The following is a 20,923-nucleotide window of genomic DNA, read 5'->3' as shown; positions in this document are numbered from 1 at the left end:
CTCCGTCAAAAGGCACTACCAAATATGGGAACCGGTATGCCCTCCCTAGATGCTGGCCCTTGATGGCGAAGGCAAAAGCTCAGGTTTTAAGGTTTTTGCAGCCACAGGCCAGAAAGAAGGTTTCAGGCAGGTTGGTTGCCAACAGTTCTTCCATGAAATTTACAAAGCCGTTGATCAGTTTTTGAGGCCATTGTGGGTCCAGGCAATCAGGACCCTGCCATTGGCTTAAAGCAGGACTGCCAGTGGCTTTTTGTTAACTAAGGCTATATCCTGGCCATCCTTGATGAGTTGTGCTTCTAAGTCAGTGATACATACCAAAAACAGTATTGGCGCAAGAATGTACCACTGTTGGACACCAAGGGCCAAGGAGAACGAGTTGGAACACTTGTCATTTGCTCCAAATCGAACTAAGGCTAGAAGCAGGGTATGCAGACTAAACTGGTTTGGTCCGAATCTGAGAAGGTTAAATCCAAAATTCTATGTAACAAACAAGTCATTTACCATCACTTACAGGGTTTTGTGGCAATAGAGCATTGGCAGTTCTGAAGTTTTTTATCTGATTAGTAGCATGTTCCTTTTTGCCACAAATTACAAGCCATGAGGGGGGAAGTGGTAAGAGTTAATGCCCACATAAGCAATCTCTAGATGCAGAAGTGTTTAGGTTCAGGATCCTTGAGAGACTGCATTGAACAGCTGTTATTTTTAGCAGCATTGTGTTCTGCTCGATGTTAAGGTGTTCCATTACTATCCCTGCCAGAATCAGGAGTGTGTGGGTGGTTTGTTTTTGGATGAAGTTCATATGTTTTCTTTTCTCCTGCAGGCCAGTCTGAGGGCATTCCTTTGCTTGCAATAGGAGAATTGCCTCAGTCAGCATTTGGCTTATGAAAGAGCAGTTTTCAATGATTTTTTAATGAATTCTTAAGACTTTACCTATTATCTTGTCTACCTCTAATAGGTATCCTGTGAATCTATGATGCTCTGACATCAGCCTGCATCTGGGGGCTCTGCGGTCTGCAGTATCAAACTTCATTGATATATTCTATCCATTCCAATTGCAGGGTATATTTTTTAGTGAGAGTCAATACCCATCAGAGACTAATTAGAATTTCCTTCTCCGTTAATATTGTTTATGGACACTAGGGGGCAGATTTACAAGAAACAGACGCATCTGTAGAGATGCGTCAGTTTCCCTGCGCCAGCCTGCGCCAGCCTGTGAAACCCTTGCGCCACCATGGATGCGCCATATTTCCAATATGTTGCACCGTGGCGCAAGGATTGACAGATGCGTCAGAAATTCTGACACATCAGTTGACGCAGAAGTCACGCATTGCTGGAGTCGTGTCGCAAGCACGACCCACCTCCAGCAATGCACTTTGAGACCTATTCTCACTACACTGCGTCACTCCTTACGCCTGATTCAAGCAGACATATGGTTTGATGCAGTGGCGTCCTAGAAGTGGTGCAGTGAAATCTTGTAGATTTCACTGCATCTCTTTTATGGGGCTTTCCTGCGTGGGAACGCCCACCCTGCATACACTATACCTGACACACGTATAATGTGACACAGAGCTTTACAAAGTGATGCATCTCCCTAGATTCGGCGCATTTTTTACGCCACCGCTGTGTCACAAAAGTGATGCAAAGGCGGCGCAAAAGGGTCGCAAGGGGCTTGTAAATCTACCCCCAAGAAGTGTAAGTTGTGTCTTTAACATGGGTTTTCAGTGATACTTCAAATTTTTATGCCTCAAATTATTTAACTAGTTAAATTAGTAAGACTTGATACAGAGAGGTTCTATTGTCTTAGACCATGTTCGCAAGAAAGAGATTATGGTTTTGCACTCAAAATAAACAAGCATAATTTTGGAGCTGGGGCAAACTTTTTATTTCAGAACTATTGTCTGTTAGTTGTTTTCCTATGGATGGCAGTAAAACTTCTTCCCCTGTAGTGGTTCTCTTCTTAAGTGATGATGAACTATAAATCATAAGGCTAGTACCTTCCTTCTCAGGGAGATGGCCATATGTCTTCAAGGTCTTAAGATTTTCTGCAAGTGGTTGAACATTTCCAGGAATCCATTTTTGGCAGTCACATCCAAACCTCAGTTTTCCCTGTTTTGTCTTTTTAGGTTTTCCTTTATAGGACGTCTTGTGGTTGGACACCATTCTCCCATGATCTACTCTTTATTCTGATCCTTTGTACTTCTCACCCAGAATTCAGCAGGTAGTGACTTACTCATAAAAGATCTAGACTTCACGAAGGCCCATACTTAGTTGAGCGAGTGATCACCCTGGAATCTCCTACTTTGAAAGATACATTCTGTTTTTTGTGGGTTTTTTCAGGGTATGCTTAAACTATTGCCTCGGTTCTTTTAGGGTGTTTTTCACAGGGAACACAATCAGAGTTTTTTTCAAGATTATGATCCCCTGGGTGACTTCCCTTCGCTTGGCAGTCTAAATGCATTTCTCTTGTGAATTAGTTTCCTTGTGGTGTCAGGAGGATTTGGTCTCTTTTAGTTTCTAGTGGCCTGTTTTTGTTTGTTGTCTGCCTCACAGGTTTCTCTCTTGTAGCATTTGAGGAGGTTAATATTTAATTTTCTCCTCTATTTTTTCCATTGTTATCACTCTGTGCATCATGTGGGTGACATAACAGTCATACCCTTGAATATTTTCTCTCCTTATGACATAGGATTGGACCCAGAATTTGGTATATTAATTAACTCTTCCATGCTTGGGGTTGGATTTGTTTTTCCTTCTTTGTATTTCAAACCCTTGCACAGTGTTTTAAACTTGTTTTTTCACCATCAGAAGGTGGTTTGAGGTGGACGACTAACAGTCGGTCAGAATTCTGAAGGCATAACATATTATTTTCTATGTTGTTTTTAGAGAGGTCTCAAACCCTCTTCTTCAACTTTAGTCCATTGGATGCCATCTGAAATGTATTTGGATAATTTGGCAGGATTGTCTTTCTTGGGATTGTTATCAAGTCATGCGCAGGCAAATCAGCACCTTCATGAGCTCTGTGGTGGTGCCGCCACATTAGTTTCCATTACAGTTCTGATTTGATTGTGATCTACAGAAAATGTCTTTGCCACTAGTTGCTTTTTTATGGATTTTTTCCATAAAAAGCCTTTATTTTCAGCAATAGAAGATTGGATTTGTATATGTCTTATGATCAGACTGGTTGACTACAACAAAGGCTTTCTGCTTGGGTACATCCTCATCATGTAATGAATGGGACAAGGAAGGAGATGAGGAGAGAATGTTTAGGTTACTTAATGGTAATCTTCATTACTCTGAATCTTCCTTCCATGTCCCATTACTTACTACACAGCTGCCCAGCTAAGGTTGAGGCTTTGTTGGCAAGCTTTTGTTTAGTATTACCAGAAGGTGTTTGGTGCACCAATCCCTTTTAGGTGGCCGCATAAGCCCAATTAAAGGAGAGTGGCAAAAGCCACTTTCAAGGGAGTTTTATTAAAAAAGAGAGTGGGGAGCTAGTCTGGGGAAGGTGGACTCTCCGCATCATGCACATACTGGGACGAGGAAGGGAGAATCAGAGTAATTAATATTACCAGTAAGCAATCTAAAGATTCCATACCACACAGGCACAACCACATAGGTGTATCTTCTTGTGTGAGGGTTGGGCAACAACCTACTAAATGGATTCTGGGTTTACTTCTTGGATCTGTGCCCTACCACTTGCCTGTGCACCCATTTCCAGTGTTTTAAAGCCCATGGTGGGAAACAGTTCCATTATGGAGAATTACATGTTTGGTCAGAATCTGAGAAGGTTAAGTCCAAAATTCTATGTAACAACAAGTCATTCACCATCACTTACTGGGTTTTGTGGCAATAGAGCATTGGCAGTTCTGAATGTTCTCATCTGATCAGTAGCATGTTCCTATTTGCCACAAATGCACCCATTGTCGGTTTCAGCTCCAATCAGTAGCACAGCTTAAACCTGTTCTTTTGAACTTTTGAAGAACCCTCTGCCAGACATCACAGCCAAGAGAAGAAACAAAAGGGGTAGCTAACATGCATTGACACCTGAGTGCTCTGTAACTAGCTGATGCGCACACATATTTCACTTTTTAATAATATTCTTCGTCCTTGCTGCCAGGAGAGAAGTCATTTTCAAGTGTTTGTTTTTGACAGCTACTTGGAGTGAGATCCATAATGTCACAATATTTTTTTCTGCAATGTGAAACAGGAGGAGAAAAGCCAATGTTGCCTTGTTTTTCTGTTCTATTGGTTTTCGGACAGAGGCTGTTTGAGAGTCAAATCAGGGCAAATCCATATTGCATGTTAATATTTTATGAGAGAGAATTCGCTAATGTGCTTAGCTTCTCTACATTTACGGTTAACATATGGTTCCAGTCACCGTCTTCTATTCTGTGCTTTCGTCTAGCAACCTAATGCACTCTGGGAGTTGTGGTCCATGTTCTCTCTAGTTGATTCAGTTGTACTAACATACTGCTAACACTTGTTTTTAACCAGAAAGACTGGACCGTACCATTGTTTCCTTGAAATGGAGTGACCTGGTAACCTTACTCTATGTATTTTCCAGAGTTTCTTTCTCTTTAGTTGGTCAATCTTGACTTTAAAATGTAACTAAATATATTGGTTGAATACAACTCTTTTATAAGCATTGATCCTAATTAGGATTAAGTAGTTGAAGCTGATTTATATATGATATTCACTGAAAACCCATAGGTTTCACACATGTTATAGTTAGCTGTACATTTCACTCGTAAAAAACCAATGAAATTCCCCCGTTATAGTTAGTGCAGGCAACTATAACTCACGCGACCGAAATCCTCTGCAGATGCTAATACTGTATTTAGACACTTATTTGCCCATGTCTTCTTCCATTAAATTTCAGCTATACATATATTACAAATATTTTTTTTTCATAAAGACACATATGTCATCAGCAGAAGATTGCGGTCGTGTGAGTTATAGTTGCCTGCACTAACTATAACGGGGGAATTTCATTGGTTTTTTACGAGTAAATGTACAGCTAACTATAACATGTGTGAAACCTATGGTTTTTTCAGTGAATTTGCAAGGTTTTTTAAATGCTAATTCCTAACTATAACGTGTGTGAAACCTATGGTTTTTTCAGTGAATTTGTACGGTTTTTTAAATGCTAAGTTACTTTACGCCATTCGTGGCGTGTGCGCCCAGTTAACGCAGTTCGTTCCGTGCGCGCACAGTTTACGCAGTTAGTGCCGTGCACGCACGGTGGTGCGCTGCGCGCACCGCGTGCCCACGTTATGCGGGATGGGCCATGTACGCACGATGCGCTTCGCGCACCGTGCGCACATGGGGGACATATTATGCGCATCTTTGTGAAATTTTTTATTTTTTTATTTTTTATCTGTAATAAGCCATGCTCAAATGGTGCCCTTCGGGCACCATTTGCACACGGGGTGGGGAGGGTGTGGATAATTTTTTTTTTTTTAATTTTTTACCGTACGCGTACGGTAAGCGTAATCGGCGATTTTCCGAAAAAAAAAATATTTTTTTATTTGGGCTTGGGGGTTGTTTGGGGACCCCTATATCAATGCTGGGTGGTTAGGATCTCAAGAAACTGCCTCTTTAGACATTTTTTGGCATCGTTTTTGCTGCCCAACTGAGAGAGCGAGAGAGAAAATGGCGGCCGCCGCTTCCTGGTTTCGACCGTTTCGAATGTTTACTAAGATCTAACAGCCAATCAAAATCGCGCTCGCGCACGCCACCGTACGCGTACGGTAAGCGCACCGTAAGCGCACCGTAAGCTGGCTCAGATATATATATTGATTTAAAGGCTATTTTCTCAGAATCTACTCAACAGATTTACACCAAACCTACAAAAGGCACTTCCTTGACCTGAGGACTACCTCTCTGCCAAATTTCAAGTAATTCTGTTCAGCCGTTCGGGCTGTAGCTGTGTCTAAAGGTCCTATGGAAAAATGCATGGGAAAAACGCGTTTTGGGACCCCCCTTTTATCTCAGCCCCCGCTTGACGAATCCCCCCGAGACTTTCACGGTAGGAGCGGAGCGTAGCGCCCCACCTATTTTGAAAAGTTCGCGAGGATTCGTCAACCGGCGCCAAAGTTATTCAAAATAGAATGTTGCGGATTTCCTATGGAAACAGGGTCCTAACTATAACTACCTACTGGCGACCGCCAGTAGGTAATAACCCTGGGCCAACATGCTCAACAGCAAGTAACTGTGTTTTGGTTTTAATTTTTCGGCATTTTAGATTAAGGCCGGTGAGAGGATCAGTTATTTACACATGAACTGGGATTCTAATCAGTCGAGAATAAATTATGTTCTTAACAAATTTTAATAGATTTGAAATGTTGTATTACTAATGTTTTAGATTCCTGGATGTTTTTGTATTCTGTCTACATTGAATGTACCTTTTATTTAATGGAAACGTTGGGAAATAAAGTTTTCAGACTGACTGACTTTTAAACCTATATAAATCTGGGACATATATATGTCCCAGATGTGTGGACATGTATGTCCAAATTTTGAAAGGCACGTTCATGTAGTGGTGAATAGTAGGAAGGGGTGGAACAGGACGAATATTAATTCGGTCTCTGCATAATTATAAATAAGCTTAGCTAGTCAGTGAAAATCAGGCAATTTTAACCTATCTTCAGAGGCCAGATTTTCGGATTTCCTGCTCCTGGATGTCCCAGAGGTAGATTTCCACGAGCAGTCAATGGTGATGGAAATGGTTGCCTTGTCCCATGGTACATCAGTTGATGCCGGTAACAACAATCAGGACACTGTGCGTGGGCCGGCAGCTTGCAGCTGAGTTGGAAATAAACACAGTGACTGGGTTTGCTGGAGTTCATGATCCCGACAAAACTGTGTGTGTGGATGTGACCTAAGAGCATAGTTTGGATGGCTGCCAAGTGGCACCAATCCCTCCGTTCTCCTAAACCTTCACTCATTTACTTGAAACTTTCCCTGGTGTATAAAAACAATTATACGGAGCTCTGAGCCCTGAAGCTTTGTATCTTTGTACATGTGATCAAGGTTCTTTTCGAACCGAAACGCGTCAAGACCGTACAGGCGAATAAACTACGCACTTTTGGCACCTACCTGTGGTCCGTCTCCGTCTATGGCGTGAAGCTTACTTATTGACGGTGTGATTCGATATTTAAAAAGAAATGCGCACAGGCTCCGACACCCTTCTTTCCAATTTAAAAAATGCCTTATTATTATTTTCAAATAAGGGAGTGCTTCCTGCACAAAAACAATCCTGAGAGGCATTTTCCTCTTCCTATGTGTGCTGCAGAATGAAGCACATGTGAAAATAAGGATATTTCTCCTCGTTACGCTGCACCTGGGAAGGCAAGCATATTGACACATTCCCAATTGTACAAGCCTTTATAAATTGGGGAATGTGCCAAAATCAATGGGTGGATGCCTGGAAACGCTGAATGCACAGTCCATGGAATGCCTCTCAAGTTGGAATGTAATATAACGCAGCGCAGGCAGCTGCCTTGCTTTACGTTTCTTCACAAAGCCACACAAGGCCCTGTGTGACTTTGTAAATATGACTGAAGCCTTAGCGTCGTCCTTGCATCGCCTTGCGTGACGCAATGACAACGCAAAGGCTTCATAATTATGGGCTTTAGTGTATGTTGTACTGTCCACTTATAATACAACATGATTACACCAATGTGGGTGCATTCAGTCAAACCATCCTTATTGACTTTAAGGTGTATTTCTTGACTTCCACAGGCTTTCTCTCTTTCCAGTCTCCCTTGGCATTGCAAACCTTTTAGTACTATTTTACAGTTAATGTGCTGCTTCACAAATGCATTAAGTCTTTGGCTTAATAGCCCCTAAAATCAAATCATAATCCATTGTGGTAATTGTGGTTGTTGAAGTAATCATGCTTTCCATCTCTCTTTGCTTTACTGGAACTCTTTAGCGCCACTGTAATTGTGCACGTGGTATCTTGCCTCACATTGTGCTTCAGCACAACTACTGAGACATATTTTGCTCTATGAAGACTGATTTGAGGGAATGAACCCATTTTCTGCGTTTTAGATTTCAATTGAGCTTCTTATAAGCTCGTTGTGTCTTGCTGGGAGTGAAGTTCCCATGCAGAAAAAAAAATGTTACTGCACATACAGCGGTACTGAGGGATTATGCTGTGAAACTGTGCCTGCTTGCCAAAGGAATCTTCTAAACTCCTCTCAGAAGTGCCAGAAAATAAAAACAACTATCACAACTGATGGAAAATGTGAAGAATGTCGGGGCATATCATCAAGGACCGGCGATAATTATCGCTAAGCGCACTGAGCGGTAGGTGGTGGAGACACCGCAGCGGATGTTGTGAGATCTCAAACTGACACAACCAGATCACATAAACAAATGTAGCCCCCGTCATGAGCAGCAAAAATGTTGCAAATGGATTCACACTTTTTTTGATAGTTTGACTTACAATGAAGCGCCAACCTGACCGCCTGCCCTCCAAAAGGAGATCCATAGGGTGCTGTGCAACATCTGGTATCCAATAAAAAGTGTGTATCCTTCCTAGATTACTGCCCCTGCCTGCATCCACTTTAGCTCTGGAAAAATGCAACGCTGGAGGATTTGTAGCTCAGACTGTTCACAGATCGGCTTTCTCGCTGTTTAATCTATTGATTGCTCCTTTCCGAGCTTAAAGAGGTTGAAATAATTGCCTATGCCTCTTTTTTGTTTTTCTGTGAGAAAAATACCAGCAGTATAAGCGGAGAGAATAATGGATTTTCTAATAAAAATGAACTGATTGTATAGTACTTATATTTTTAAATCTTTTTAGAACATTACCATCAGAATATCTAACATGGTGCCCATAAATGATGCTGGAAGAATGGTAAGGAGAGTCGGCCATTCCGGGATTTACATCTGCAACCTCTGGATCATATAATGCCAACACTTAATCCACAGTACTTTAATGAAACATTCATGCAGGGCTTCACTGCTAAGATCTAACACATAAAAGGCACGAAGAAAAACAACATTGAAATACATATATATTGCATTGTAGTGTACAGGTTTTTGTATAGTGTGCCAAACACTACAACAAGCATTAAGAGCCTGGGGCAGTAGTACAGAAATTGCCCTGGGGCAATGGGTATATGCGCGTGCTTTGTGCGCCCATGGGGCACTATGGTATTACAGATGCTTTGTGCATCCGTGGGGCACCATGGTATTACAGAAGGGGCTGCAGACACTTGTGTGTCCCCTTCTGTAATACTGATAGCGCTGGCGCACATGCAACGGGATCTCTAATTCCTCTTGAAAGTGCAGACAGGTTGCCACCTGCACTGTGAAACAAGGAGTAGCTTTTAAACAGCTTTCCTGTATTTCACTTGAATGAGCTGCCCCCCCAGAGCAGCGCAAGTTCACGACTGCCCTGAAGGCAGCACACTCATAACAATAATAATTTATCCTCTTTACACCTTTATACCTGTTTAAATATGTGTTATGGTGCAAAGAGGGAAAATGCGCCTTTTTCAATAATAGGGGCCCTGATGTACAAAGAATCAATTTGCCAAAAATGATTGTAGGGTGCACACTAAAGTTTTGTATATCAATTCTAATTCTGCGAGATAAGCTATGTAGTGTTAGTTCGCAAAATCACTATTCGAAGTGGGTCACATTTCGATCGATCCCATTACTATTTATGAGGTAGGACACAAATGGCATTTAAATAAATAAAAATGGGATACTTTTTTTTTTTAAGCTTTTTTGAAAGTTTGTTTAAGAGCTATCAATGATGCCCCTGGGCCACAGCCCACTCCTAAACAAACATTTTTTTTTACATAAAAAAATGTGAAGGAGTCTCAAGGTGACCCTTTTCTTTTTAAAAATAGGTTACAAACTTTTTGAGGAGCCTCTAACCCAGAGGTCTTCAAACTTTTTGATGCCGAGACCCCCTTGTCAAAATATTTTATGCGTCCTCCTCATGATAAACATTTCTAGATCCTGGTACTTGTCATCGTCGACAACTATTGACAACAACAAACACCCAAAATTCTCACAGCAAATCATTTTTACGGCGGGGATATAAAATTAAACAGTGTTTAGCAAACCAAAGGTCAGTGAGTGTGGTTGCATGGTCAAAGGTATAGCTGAAGGAATTGACGTAGGGCAGCGCTGCAAGTCTTCTTGCTGTGCTGCCCTACGCGAATGTGAAAAAGCAGGAATGCACCATATTTATGAAATGCAGTGCCTTTGCGTTGGTGCACAAATTGTTGCAGAGCACCAACATAGGCAGGATTGTTTTTGTGCAGGAAGGGGAACCTTCCTTCACTAAAACAATCCAGAGAGGCATTTCCTCTTTCTATGTGATCTGCAGAATGCAGCACACATTGAAAGAGGAAAAAATAGAGGAGAAATGAAAACATTTGTTAACGTTATGCCTCTGCTGGGTAGACATGAGGTTTTTGCGGTGGCCCGGGTTTACGTGATTTTTTAAAATCTGGTGCAGCATCAAAATCCATGGGTGTTGCGTGGGAACCCTCATGTAAAGCCCACGGAACGCCTCCTTGACGCAGAGTAAAGTAATGTAGTGACTTCAGCTGCTTTGTCTTACTCCATATCTATGAGGCCATGTAAAGCCATGCAGGGTGACTTTGCGCGACCTCATAGGTATGGTTGAGACGCTTGCACCGCAGAAGCATCAAAAATAGTGATGCTGTGGTGGCGCAAACCTTTCATGAATAAACCTGTTAGAACCGGGGTCTCTAGTTGGCCGGGGTATGCACCCTAGTCCAAGTAGAGGCTACCGCTTCCGACAAGGTTGCTTGGCACAGAGCAGGTAGGCGAAATGCAGGAGGCAATGTAAAGTATCTGTGCAACACACACCACGAGTAACACAGTAAAACACTCATAAAGAGACAACACCGGTTGTTATATAGAAATAAATGAACCTTTATCTCAGGATTGTCAGGCTCACAAATGTCAAAAAATCTAAATTGTACAGGCGAAGAATGTCTCTGTGAATCGGTTGTAACTGGGTTGGTATGAACTGTCTCTTAAAAGGGAAACATAAGGGCCAGCAGTCCCTCAAGCGAAGGCAGTGATATGCTAGGAATGACTGTCCCCAGATAATGGTACAACAGCTTTGCGTTCACCAGGAATCAGCGTTCTAATAGTCTGGGCTCCCACTAGGGGTAATATAGTAATGCTCGCCTCCAAGGTGGGATGAGCAGACACGGGCCGCGATTATCACTCAACGCGGGGCCCGCAACTGCCTTAGTGTTCCACCAGCCTCCAGCCCGCAGTCTTGTAATAACAGTCCTCGGTAGCTGGGATTCCACAAATGCCCCTAAGCACAGTTCAGGCGAACAGACCCGCAATTGAGTACAGACAGTCCCCAGCGGTCCCCCCTCTCCCGGTGCAATCTCTGTCACCCGCTCATAAAGAGGCAGTCCCCGCAGCCTACAGCCTGCTCCCGCTAGCCTTTTCCACACGGCAGCTCAACTTGCACGCTGTCCGTTACCTGTGGCGGGCACTGGCTTCAAGGTTTCAACGCGGGTCTCCCAGGATGCTGGGTTCCTCGTCCCGGCGGAGTCAGGATAGGAGCGGGGCAGCCCTTCCGGCTTCAACATAGCCGCGCTCCAGGATGAGCCCCTCATTGCCGGGCAACACTCCCGGAGCTACACCAATCCCGGCGCAGCCTCGCTCTGACGTCAGCGGGGCAGCGCACGGATTTCCAGAGTCTCTTGGGCCAGCGGCGGTGATTCCTGTGGCAGTTTCTTCACTAAAGAGGTACACTAGGTCGCAGATGAGTCCTAATGTTCAACAAAAATATGGGTCCAGTAGGAGGCAAAGAGGGCAAAACATACATAGGGGAAGACCACCCTAGGGCTGACAAGTCTAACAAACCCCAAAAAATTCTGTATGTTTTTTTAGGTTTTTCACCATCAGAATGCTACATATAAAATATGAGCAGCTTAAATGAAAAACATGTTGTTACTCAGTGGAAAATGCACTGTAGTGCATTATGAAACCTCTATTAGTTAATGCTCTGCAGAGGTCTGTGTGTAACCAGAGAGCCACAGAATGAAATCTTGTTTGGTGCAGTGGAGAATAGTAACTTGTGTATTTTTAGCGCTATGAGGTCACAGGCTTTGACAGAAAGCACTGTGAATATGTAAGTCATTATTTTATACTTGCAGTCTTAAATAAAATGAGCAAATAGTTTTACGAATAAATTTTGCTTCCAAAATGTAGATTTTAGTAATACCAGAGCGTATGCAATTAAATTTTTTATAACATAACTGTCCCTTCGACACCTTCTTAGGCATACTAAGGGCTGTGTAAATACAATTACGATAAAAGCATACACTTCAAGACCAATGAGAGAAGTGATTAGTTCCTGGTGGTGTGGGAAGAGATGTGCTTGTTGTTGAAGTTTTACTGGGTTTAATTAGTGCTCACCCTGTTAGAAGGGAATGCAGATTCCCTTAGACTTTGAGGGGCACAGACCTCTCTGCTTCTTTCTTCTTACAAGTGTGAAGATTCATGCTAAACACTTATTCCAATTCTGTAGGGCTTCTTCTGGAGCCTTCACTATGCTGACACCTTCCAGCATTTCCAAATTTCCTTGAGACCCTATTCCCTGAACCATCCTTATTCGAAACTTAGAGCCTTGATTAGAGGACCTTAGAACTTATTCCTGTTTAGGAAAGAAACAGGGTTTCTTTAATGAAACAGCTGTTCCTATTTCTCAGTTTTTGTATTGTTGTGGCTGTGATTATTTCATATCTCATTCTACTGAGACTGAACCTATTGCGATATTTCAGCTTCTCAGCAGCGATCCTGTATCTTTTTAATATATACTCGTTTGATGATTAATGATTAATAATACTACTTAGCTTTAATGATTGATTCCTGGTCCTCTATGTAGAGCCAAATGGACTTCATGAAGGTTGAATTGTTTAATTATTGTGGACTTCCTTTGTGTCTCAGTCTACTTAAAAATATCCATTAGATGAGAGATTGTAAATCACACCCCTGTATGCTCTCAGATGGTAGCTTGTTGGATGGTTTAGTTATTGAGACAGAGGGAGTTACTGTATCCATGTGAGAGCCCAGTCTTGCTGAAATCCAGCCCAGTTCACTAAAACCCATGTCTCGAGTCAGATGACCGGCGGAGTTCCAGCAGTTTGGAAGAGAGTTGTAACAGTGGAGGAGTGAGTATCAATGGGGTCTCGCGCTGCAATGCCTATATCTAGCTTGCGGTGTTTTGTGGAGATTTTGTGGTGTGTTGAGGTGATGATTTAAGTTGTTCTGTGCATGTGGAAGCGCTTAAGCAAAGAAGTTGCAATGGTTATCAGCCAAGTTATCAGTGTTGAAAACACTGTGTTGTAATTGTCAGCTAAGTTTTGTGGTGCTTGTCCTGAGGTACCGTCGATGGTACAGTTGAGATATCTTTGTGTGAGAGTAAGGTGTGCTTGGTGTGGTGGATCCTTTTTTTCTTTTGCGCAGGGGTGAAGCTGTATTAATCCAGATGATTCCCCATTGGTCGAAGTTTCACGGGCGTGTGAGCCAGAGTAGGCCGGAAACTGTTGCTCCTTACCATTTCTTGTATAATTGACTGCTATCAATTCTTTAGCGAAACAGCCTAAGTTGTTGAATTTGCTTTGTGTTTGTTGTTGTGCTTCTATTGCAGCACTCAAGAAAATTGTAAAGGAGGGAGAGCCACTGTGAGGAGTGAGATTGGAAGGTTGCCCTTTGTGCCGCACGGTTTTTGGTTGATTATGTCACAGAGTGCTGCGCTGTTATTAGTTGTTGATGCTGAACGAGAACTGTTGGTTGAGAATTATTTCCTAGTTTGAAACAAAACGTTATTTGTAATTGTACACATTATCGTTGAAAAATGAAATTCTTTAATGGTATTGAAATCTGATTAGGGGAGATGTGAGAATACGTGTTTGAGAAGGGGAAGAGGCACCACCCAAAGACACTCCGGATCATTATATGGCCATAAATGTGGGCTTCCATGCATGTATTTGGCGTAGTCAGTGGCATAAGATCACCGAGAAAGAAGGTGCATTGATGTCCCCATGCTATGTCACATTTAACCTGAGAATCATTGAACATTTGAGAAGGGTATTGTACGAAATTAAGCCACCTCCTAGGCCGCACAGTATGAAGCACTTAATGTTTGGGAGCATGCAGCTTATGTTAGACAAAGGGAAAATATCAGGGAAAGGCCTGAAAGGCAGGGCGTAGCTGTGCAAATGCTAGATGGGATGCAGACCAACAACGATGAAGAACTGATATAATAGAGGGAACTAGATTATATCCTTCAATCAATCAATCAATCAGGCATTTATATCGCGCACTACTCACCCGGACGGGTCTCAAGGCGCTTGGGGAGAGGGGTCTGCTACTGCTCGAACAGCCAGGTCTTGAGCTGTTTCCTGAAGGCGAGGTGATCCCGGGTACGTCATCAGCCCACACGCCCTCGCCTCCACCGACTACATCCTCCTCGGGGACCTCAACTTTCACCTGGAAAACAACAACGACCGCAACTCCACCAACCTGCTGGACAACCTCGCCAACCTCGGACTCAAGCAACTGGTCAACACCCCCGCCCACCACGCCGGCCACACGCTCGATCCCATCTTCTCTTCCAGCAAACACGTCTCCTTCAGTCACTCCACCGGACTCCACTGGACCGACCACAGCTGCGTCCATTTCAGCTTCACGAAGAACACGGTCTACCATCACCCGAAGCAGGTCCCACACAGAAACTGGAGCAAGATCACCGCCGACCAGCTCACCACCTCCCTCAGCCAGAACCCGCCCGGCTGGGCAACGGACCCTAACACGGCAGCCTGCAACCTCACGCAGTGGCTGTCCACAAGCGCCGACAACCTCACCCCACTGAAGGACCCACTCACCAGGCCCAGAAGCAAGAAAGCCCCCTGGTTTACCGACGAACTCAAGAACTCCAAGAAGGCCTGCCGCACCCTGGAGAAGGCCTGGCTCCTCGACAAGACCACCGACAACATGACCGCCCTCAAACTCGCCACCCGCAAACATCACCAGCTCATCCGCACCACCAAGAAGAAATCTCTGAAGGACCGATTGGACAAGAACGCCCATGACAGCAAGGAGCTCTTCAACATCGTCAAGGAATTCTCCAACCCCAGCACCGGTCACAACGACATCGCCCCCTCACAGGACCTTTGCGACTCCCTCGCCTCATACTTCCACCGCAAAGTCGCCGACATCCATAGCAGTTTCGGCGCTCACCCCCTGCACCCGTCGATCGAACTCACGCACCCGACAGCCACCCTCCGGACATGGACCGAGGTGACCCCTGAAGATACTACTCGCATCATGAATACCATCCACTCCGGATCCCCGACCGACCCGTACCCCCACCACGTCTTCAACAAAGCGGCCCACACCATCACACCCAATCTCCGAGACATCATCAACGCCTCCTTCAACACAGCAACCTTCCCGGAGTGCTGGAAGCACGCCGAACTCAGCGCCCTACTGAAGAAACCAACAGCGGACCCGACCGACCTCAAGAACTTCCGCCCCATCTCGCTCCTTCCCTTCCCGGCCAAAGTCATCGAAAAGATCGTCAACAAGCAACTGGCCGCCTTCCTCGAGACGCACGGATCCCTCGACCCATCAGAGTCCGGATTCAGAACCAACCACAGCACCGAGACTGCCCTCATCGCAGCCACTGACGACATCCGAGCCCTGCTCGACAACGGTGAAACAGCAGCACTCATCCTCCTGGACCTCTCTGCGGCATTCGATACCGTCTGCCACCGCACCCTAGTACAACGCCTCCACAACACCGGCATCCAAGGGAAGGCCCTGGACTGGATCACCTCATACCTCTCCGGTAGAACACAGAGAGTACGCCTGCCTCCGTACCGCTCGGAGGCCACCACACTCATCTGCGGCGTCCCGCAAGGATCATCGCTCAGCCCCACGCTCTTCAACGTCTACATGAAACCTCTAGCGGCCATCGCTCGCAAACACAACCTGAACATCATCTCATACGCCGACGACACCCAGCTGATCCTCTCCCTCACCAGAGACCCCGACACCGCCAAAGCAAACCTCCACGAAGGGATGAAAGACGTCGCCGAATGGATGAACGACAGCCGCCTAAAGCTGAACACGGACAAGACAGAAGTCCTGATCCTGGGTCCATCACCCTCCGCGTGGGACGACTCCTGGTGGCCCCCGGCCCTAGGCACCGCACCCAAACCAACGGACCATGCACGCAACCTGGGCTTCATCCTGGACTCCACTCTTTCAATGACCAGACAAGTTAACGCCGTCTCCTCATCCTGTTTCCTCACACTCCGGATGCTCCGCAAGATCTTCCAATGGATTCCGACCGAGACGAGGAAGACTGTCACCCATGCCGTCGTCACCAGCAGACTGGACTATGGAAACACCCTCTATGCCGGAACGACAGCCAAGCTTCAGAAGAGACTCCAGCGCATCCAGAACGCCTCCGCCCGACTCATCCTGGACATCCCTCGACGCAGCCACATCTCGAGCCACCTTAGAGACCTGCACTGGCTCCCGGTCAACAAAAGGATCACGTTCAGAATCCTCACCCACGCACACAAATCCCTCCACGACCTGGGCCCAAGGTACCTCAACAACCGCCTGACCTTCTACACGCCAACCCGCCAGCTACGATCCGCGGACCTCGCCCTCGCCGTCGTCCCCCGCTTCCAGAGAGTCACCGCCGGAGGAAGATCCTTCTCCTACCAGGCGGCGAAAACATGGAACACCCTGCCGGTCCACCTGCGACGTACCCGGGATCACCTCATTGATGAGTGAAGAACCAGAGAATAAGAATAAGGAGGAAAAGACAGGGAACCTAGAGAGTACAGGCAATGTAGTTATTATAGTGAGGATTACCTAGATATGTTGTTATCAAAACGTCCACCTCCTTATAATGTGGTCCAATCCGAGGGAATTAATGGTGCAGTTCCCAGTGAAAATTCTGGTATAGCCACTAAACCAGTAAATATGGGAGTAAATATGAGTCACAACCTGGTGGCAGGGAGATTAGGAATAAGTACCCCCGTTAACTCCACTGTTCTCAATGCCCCACATGCAATTGTTGTCATTAATAATAATAATAATATTAGTGATGCTTGTAGAGCTCATGGCTACTTCTAATGAAGTGTCCAAGCACTAGAGATCCAACTCCCAGAGGCCAGGTGTGGAACTGTTTATCGTGGAATCAGCTCAAACTGAATAACCAAGTTTTTTTCTGGAAACAAGAAGGAGTGAAAGGGGAAAAGAGTTCCAGAGTTTTGATGCTAGGTAGCTAAAAGATCTGCCCTTGAGGCGTGTTCTTTTCAACTTGGGGATGCTGGCTAGCATGGCCCCAGTGGATCTAAGGTTCCTGGAAGAAATATCCGATTTGATAAAAGAATGCAGATACCGTGGGCTCTTATTCACAAAAGCCTTGAAGCAATAGCACAAGGCTTTGAAGGAAAGTCTTTGCTTCAGCGGAAGCAAGCAAAACCAAAGGGGATAATGGACGGAGTGTTGAACATTGTAAGCACTCACCCCCAGTCAACTGATCTGGGTTCAATCCATCATCATACTTTAGCTCACTCCGCCATCCCAGTTCAGATATGGCCTTTTGCAAATCAGTCTGACCCTGTGCCTTATGGGAACAGTCCAGCCCGCACTGCCAAGCCATGTCTTCCCTGGACCGGAAACAAGCATCCTGGGACCGGTTTCTAGCTAATCAGCCATCATCAGCCAGGCTAGCTTGAATCCAGTGGAAAAGTGAGCAAGGGACCCACGTCTGGGCATACCCTGCCAACTTAGGGCGAACAAAGCAACACCAAAGGGGATGATGGACGGAGTGTTGAACATTGCAAGCACTCACCCCCAGTCAAATGATCTGGGTTTAATCAATCATCATTCTTTAGCTCACTCCGCCACCCCAGTTGAGACATGGCATATGCAAATCAGTCTGACCCTGTGCCTCATGGAAACAGTCCAGCCCGAACTGCCAAGCCATGTCTTCCCTGGACCGGAAACAAGCATCCTAAGACCAGTTTCTGGTTAATCAGCCGTCATCAGCCAGGCTAGCTTGAATCCAGTGGCAAAGTGAGCAAGGGACCCACGTCTGGGCATACCCTGCCAACTTAGGGCGAACAAAGCAAACCCAAAGGGGATGATGGACAGAGTGTTGAACATTGCAAGCACTCACCCCCAGTCAACTGATCTGGGTTTAATCCATCATCATTCTTTAGCTCACTCCGCCACCCCAGTTCAGACATGGCCATATGCAAATCAGTCTGACCCTGTGCCTCATGGGACCAGTCCAACCCGAACTGCCAAGCCATGTCATCCCTGGACCAGAAACAAGCATCCTGGGACTGGTTTCTGGCTAATCAGCCGTCATCAGCCAGGCTAGCTTGAATCCAGTGGCAAAGTGTAATGGACCCACGTTTGGGCATACCCTGCCAACTTAGGGCGAACAAAGCAAAACCAAAGGGGATGATGGATGGAGTGTTGAACATTGCAAGCACTCACCCCCAGTCAACTGATCTGGGTTTAATCCATCATCATTCTTTAACTCACTCCGTCACCCCAGTTCAGACATGGCCATATGCAAATCAGTCTGACCCTGTGCCTCATGGGAACAGTTCAGCCCGAACTGCCAAGCCATGACTTCGCTGGACTAGAAACAAGCATCCTGGGACCGGTTTCTGACTAATCAGCCGTCATCAGCCAGGCTAGTTTGAATCCAGTGGCAAAGTGAGCAAGGGACCCACGTTTTGGCATACCCTGCCAACTTAGGGCGAACAAAGCAAAACCAAAGGGGAAGATGGACGGAGTTTTGAACAGTGCAAGCACTCACCCCCAGTCAACTGATCTGGGTTTAATCCATCACCATTCTTTAGCTCACTCCGCCACCCCAGTTCAGACATGGCCATATGCAAATCAGTCTGAACCTGTGCCTCATGGGAACAGTCCAGCCCGAACTGCCAAGCCATGTCTTCCCTGGAACGGAAACAATCATCCTAGGACCGGTTTCTAGCTAATTAGCCGTCATCAGCCAGGCTAGCTTGAATCCAGTGGCAAAGTGAGCAAGGGACCCACGTCTGGGCATACCCTGCCAACTTAGGGCGAACAAAGCAAAACCAAAGGGGATGATGGACGGAGTTTTGAACAGTGCAAGCACTCACCCCCAGTCAACTGATCTGGGTTTAATCCATCACCATTCTTTAGCTCACTCCGCCACCCCAGTTCAGACATGGCCATATGCAAATCAGTCTGAACCTGTGCCTCATGGGAACAGTCCAGCCCGAAGTGCCAAGCCATGTCTTCCCTGCAATGGAAACAATCATCCTGGGACCGGTTTCTAGCTAATTAGCCGTCATCAGCCAGGCTAGCTTGAATCCAGTGGCAAAGTGAGCAAGAGACCCACGTCTGGGCATACCATGCCAACTTAGGGCGAACAAAGCAAAACCAAAGGATGATGGACGGAGTGTTGAACATTGCAAGCACTCACCCCCAGTCAACTGATCTGGGTTTAATCCATCATCATTCTTTAGCTCACTCCGCCACCCCAGTTCAGACATGGCCATATGCAAATCAGTCTGACACTGAGCCTCATGGGAACAGTCCAGCCCGAACTGCCAAGGCATGTCTTCTCTGGACCGAAAACAAGCATCCTGGGACCGGTTTCTGGCTAATCAGCCGTCATCAGCCAGACTAGCTTGAATCCAGTGGCAAAATGAGCAAGGGACCCACGTTTGGGCATACCCTGCCAACTTAGGGCGAACAAAGCAAAACCAAAGGGGATGATGGATGGAGTTTTGAACATTGCAAGCACTCACCCCCACTCAACTAATCTGGGTTTAATCCTTCATCATTCTTTAGCTCACTCCGCAACCCCAGTTCAGACATGGCAATGTGCAAATCAGTCTGACCTTGTGCCTCATGAGAACAGTCCAGCCCGAACTGCCAAGCCATGTCATCCCTGGACCAGAAACAAGCATCCTGGGACCGGTTTCTGGCTAATCAGCCGTCATCAGCCAGGCTAGCTTGAATCCAGAGGCAAAGTAAGCAAGGGACGCACGTCTGGGCATACCCTGCCAACTTAGGGCGAACAAAGCAAAACCAAAGGGGATGATGGATGGAGTGTTGAACATTGCAAGCACTCACCCCCAGTCAATTGATCTGGGTTTAATCCATCATCATTCTTTAACTCACTCCGTCACCCCAGTTCAGACATGGCCATATGCAAATCAGTCTGACCCTGTGCCTCATGGGAACAGTCCAGCCCGAACTGCCAAGGCATGTCCTCCCTGGACCGGAAACAAGCATCCTTGGACCAGTTTCTAGCTAATCAGCCGTCATCAGCCAGGCTAGCTTGAATCCAGTGGCAAAGTGAGCAAGGGACCCACGTCTGGGCTAACCCTGCCAACTTAGGGTGAACAAAGCAAAACCAAAGGATGATGGACGGAGTGTTGAACATTGCAAGCACTCACCCCCAGTCAATTGATCTGGGTTTAATCCATCTTCATTCTTTAGCTCACTCCGCCACCCCAGTTCAGACATGGCCATATGCAAATCAGTCTGACCCTGTGCCTTATGGGAACAGTCCAGCCCACACTGCCAAGCCATGTCTTCCCTGGACCGGAAACAAGCATCCTGGTACTGATTTCTGGCTAATCAGCCGTCATCAGCCAGGCTAGCTTGAATCCAGAGGCAAAGTGAGCAAGGGACCCACGTCTGGCCATACCCTGCCAACTTAGCGCGAACAATGCAAAACCAAAGGGGATGATGGATGGAGTGTTGAACATTGCAAGCACTCACCCCCAGTCAATTGATCTGGGTTCAATCCATCATCATTCTTTAACTCACTCTGTCACCCCAGTTCAGACATGGCCAT

The sequence above is a fragment of the Triturus cristatus genome, chromosome 11, assembly GCF_964204655.1.
Source record: "Triturus cristatus chromosome 11, aTriCri1.1, whole genome shotgun sequence".
Lineage (NCBI taxonomy): Eukaryota > Metazoa > Chordata > Amphibia > Caudata > Salamandridae > Triturus > Triturus cristatus.
The sequence above is the reverse complement of the archived record's forward strand: the minus strand, read 5'-3'. Positions refer to the sequence as shown.